The sequence below is a fragment of the Furipterus horrens genome, unplaced genomic scaffold (genome assembly GCF_987537825.1).
Source record: "Furipterus horrens unplaced genomic scaffold, mFurHor1.1.pri manual_scaffold_13, whole genome shotgun sequence".
Taxonomy (NCBI): Eukaryota; Metazoa; Chordata; class Mammalia; order Chiroptera; family Furipteridae; genus Furipterus; species Furipterus horrens.
Genome location: NW_028327183.1, coordinates 18,641,785 through 18,646,274, shown reverse-complemented (window position 1 = coordinate 18,646,274; position 4,490 = coordinate 18,641,785).

Genomic DNA, 4,490 nt, shown 5'->3' with positions numbered 1-4,490 from the left:
CGGTAGCCAGGCCTGCCATTATAAAGACCAAAGAAACAATATCTGGAAGGAATATTTCCAGGCACAGGGAGGAACCGGGTTGGGCTTCTCATTTTTTCTTTGATGTTCTCTAATATAACACCAGGTGCTCTAAAAAGCTCTGCCAATTACTTTGGCCCAGTGGATACTGATTGGAAGGATGTTTGTCATCTGTCCTGCATCTTGCCATCTCATGGTCAGCAGGCTGCCCTCCCATCTGGGGGAGCAACTCTGGGATCTGAGGCAGAGGGCAAGTTGGGCACGTCTTCTTGTTAATACTAGCTAGGTATTGGGTCACAGCAGGGATTTTCAACCAGTGTGCAACAAGAATTTTGAAAACAAGCAATACCTGACTATTTAGTCAGGGGCACTGACCTCTTTTCCCTTAGATTGTCAAATAAGAAAATGACAACAGCCATCACAATAGCCATCTGGTGTGAATGAATCAAAATTATACCTATTCTTTTTTTGTCCAATGGGAAAAAAAGATATTTTGGGGTGTGCTGCAGAATTTTAGCCATTAGCTTATGGGTGTCGTAAGATGAAAAATGTTGAAAATTGCTGGCTTACAGCATTCAGGATGCAGTTGGTGGACTGAGGTTGCAACAGAGAAGAGGACATCCAATCAGCCCCTTGTGGAGAAGGGAGGAACCAGCCATCAGCTGAACTCAGGGGCAGCCTGGCAACAGAGGACAGGGCACTACTCCTTGGCACTGGTAGGGACCCTGTGGCTCTGGTGGCCAGGATCTGGGGAGAACTGTGTACATATTGCACCTGGTCCACAAAGGGACTAGAAACTGGAGGAGCCAGAGTGTTCTCGACATTCCACCCCTGCCAGATCTTGGTTGGGGGTTAACCTCCCGAAGCTTTGGTTTCCTAATCTTTAAAATGGGCCCAATCCTTGCATTGCACACCTCATAGGCTAGTTGTGAGGCCCTAACCAAAGAGGACACACTAAAGCCTCTATAAAGGCATCTAAATATATCCTTGGGGGCTTCATCAACATCGTCACCATCATAAAGAGGGGAGATCGCAGAGGGATTGCAACACCTAGGACATCTAAAAAATATAAAGATCCTCAATTCATTGGGCTGTAAACATAAAAGAATTTCGTTTTTATTGTCTCTGCTTTCAAATATGGTTATGATCTCTTTCCAATCCCTTGGCGATTTCTTGAACTGACTTCATGTTTTTCTCCTTATGTTCAGGTATTTAAATTTGATCTGGTCCAGCTCTGATTCAAAGCTCTCCTCTTCCCCACTGCAAACTGCAGGAAGGCTAAGCTGGGAGACCAGGGGTGGGCTGGCCCTCAGACAGCTCGCTGGGTGGGGTGGGGCAGGCCAGGAGAAGGGGGAGGAGATCTTGGTAACTCGCTGATCCCCACAGTTGTAGGCTGCTCTCTGCGGAGTCAGAGGGCCCCTGCACAGTGGAATGGAGGTTTGTTTGGAGCCGTTTTCAGCTCCACCCTGGCCTCTTTCAACACCTGGACCGACCAGCAGTTATGTGGGTGCTGTTCCCCTGTTAAACTCCACATGCACCTTTCCCAGGAGCCACAGAGACCTCCAAGGGCTACAGATAACAAAAACAGGGTGTGATCACCCCATCTTCCTTCTAAGCACAGGACAGGACAGCCTGGGCCTTCACACGGCCCTAAGTCAGAGACAGCTCCAATCTGGGGGCCCAGACTCCAGAATTCTGCTCTGAGATCAGGGGGGCTTGCCAATGTTTCCTTACTGCAGGCATCCCCCATGACCTGGAGAGGTCTTTTGGAGGTCCCCCCCAACAAAACATGGCTTCAGAGAAGATGCAGATGCTGCACCCCAGAGGTTAAGGCTCCACTCTCTCCCCCATGCTGGTTTTTCTTTCATAGATCCTGGCCTTGGTTGGAAGCAGAGGGCAGGCTTAGTGAGTCCAGCAGACAGGAGGTGCCTGCCTTCTGGGGAGAAGCTTTACAAGCAAAGTATTTAGCCCCTTTTGTGCTACTATTTCCAAACAACAAGAAAAATTCCTCCTAACAGCCTATATTAATAATAATAACTACTTTTTAATGTGGCACTTACCACTGCCAGCATTCTTGCCAGCTAATTCCTTGACCACATGATTTTGGTCCTTCCACTGACTTCATGCAACCAGTGTTATGGTGACCTCTATTTTTCACTAAGATTCAAAGAGGTTAAATAGCTTCCTCAAGGCCTCACAACCAGTAAGTGGGTTTTGTACCGTCCTCTGTCTAACCCCAGAGCAGGGCTTGTAACTCCTAAACATGACTGCTTTTGCAGGCTCAACTTGGAGACAGAGACGAAAGGACTTGCTTGGGCTCTGTGGCCTTCCCTGGGTCTGTCTCTGGGAGAGTCAGGGACAAGCCTCCCAGAAAGAGGCCCCAACCATGCATCTAAAATGAACAATATGGGGCTGTTTCAATGAGGGGTTTGGAGGTCACTGTGCCCACCCTGTAGTGATGCTCAGGACCTCCCCTATACAAGCCAACATATTCCCCGCTCTCAGCAGCCCTGGAAAACAGGCAGCAGGAGTTCCACACTCTTCCTTGCCAAGAAAACCGAAGAAGCAAGGGGGAACTAGCTTTGGCCTTTAGAGAGCCAGGATGAGCTCTCTGGCCCCGCAGATCTGGCCCAGGGTAGGCAGAGGAGCCCCATTACAGTGCCAGAGCTGGAAGAGGCTGAGCCAGACCCCTGGGTGGCTGTGCAGCACAGGGGTTAAGGGCTTGAGTTTCACCTTTCCTCTTGGCCTCACTCTGTGGTTAGCCCCCTTCAGAAGCTATTCATTACCCCAGGGGAGAGATGCTGGCCAGAGAATTTCCTGCCAAGCCAACCACCACTAATTTCTGGCTCCATAAATGGTAGGGGTACACCGACTCTTAATCCTCAGAACAATTCTAAGAGGTAGGTACATACAGTCCCATTTTGCAGAAGAGAACAACTGAGGCACAGATAGGTTATGTAATTTGCCCAAGGTTGCACAGTTTATTCTGGGATTCAGACCCAAGCAGCCTGATTCTAGAGTGCCTGTTCTTGACCTTGGGGCCATCCTATACCCCTAGAGACAGGGCAAGAGAGACCCAGTAGCTTCCGTAAATTCCTCAGCTCAAGCCTCTCCTCTGACAGCAAGTGGGAGATGAATACAGGCCTCACACGCAGGCTTTTTATGACTCCTCTCTCCTAGTGTGTTCCTGTAAGTAGTTCTATACGCATTTGCTCTGGGCAAAAAACAAATGGATTTGGAACCCTCCCTCTGTTTCACCCCTCCGGGCTCACACTGGTCTTGTCCTTCCTCCTCCTAAGGGACAACCTCTCCCGCAGCGACCTCCTTTCTGTTCTCACCTCCTTCCCTTTCACTCTCCCTTTGGAAGGCGGTTCAGCTAACACTCATTAGCACATGTTAATAAGTATCAGTTCATTTCTCAGTCATTCAGAGGGAAAGGAGAGAAAGAAAGGAGGAAGCTACCACTCTGTGGGTAATGGGTGCACAAAGAGAGGACACTCCCCCCACCCCCAAAGGCCCAGGCCACCAGAGAGAATGGGGAGGGAGCCCAGTTCCCAGCTTGGGGAGTCCTGTCTGCTATTCTCAGGACTGTGCTCTCTGAGACCAATGTGGAACATTCCTAGGTCAGCATTGGACCTTTTCTGCCCGCAGGCCTAGGCAGTTTCCCAGGTATCCCTAAGTAGGCAAGGCTAAGACACCAGAGGGAGAATCTAGTTCTGCCACTCCCTGGACAAATGTCTAAAAGTTCCCACATCCTGTCCAGGGTGAGGCAAGTACCAGGAGGTGGAGGGAGGCCCACCAGTAAGGGCAAAAGCCAACACCCAGAGGACAGTAGAAGCCCCTCCTGCACTCCCACCTGGATCCTCCCTGGCTGGCCCTGATTCTAGCCACTTCCCAGAAGAGCCTTGTGACCACTTGGCTGTTCTCCAAGACTGGCCCCATTAGGGGCCATGAGAGCACAAACATAGAGCTGGGTTCTAATTCTAGCTCGGCCACTTATTTGCTGGGCAGGTCATTTAGTCATTTGAAGTCTTAAGTCCCCATATCAGAAAAGTGGTCCCTTGTCTTCCTGCTGCAGAAGGGTCAGACAAATGGAGCCATAAGAGAGACCTAGTGAACTCTGAAGTCCAGGTGCTAAACATGTCAAACATGTTATTACCATTATTGATGTTGCAGTTACTGCTGTTGTCATTATTGTTACTGCTAACTAGAATACGTGGGAGCTGCACTCGAGATGGTCGGAGAGAGGGAAGGCACGTGCAGCCTCACTCCCCTTTGCACCTAAGAACCTCGGTTTCCCTGGCTCGGCTCTGAGTGGTCTCAGCGCAGACTTGCTCCCAACCTGCTGAGAACCCCGGCGGAGCCCCGGGGCAGCCACCGCCCCTCAGCAACCCAGGCCGATTCTCTGGGCGCACACGCCCCCTGCTGGCGGTCCGGCGGCGGCGCAGCCTCCAGACTATATAAAGGCAGCG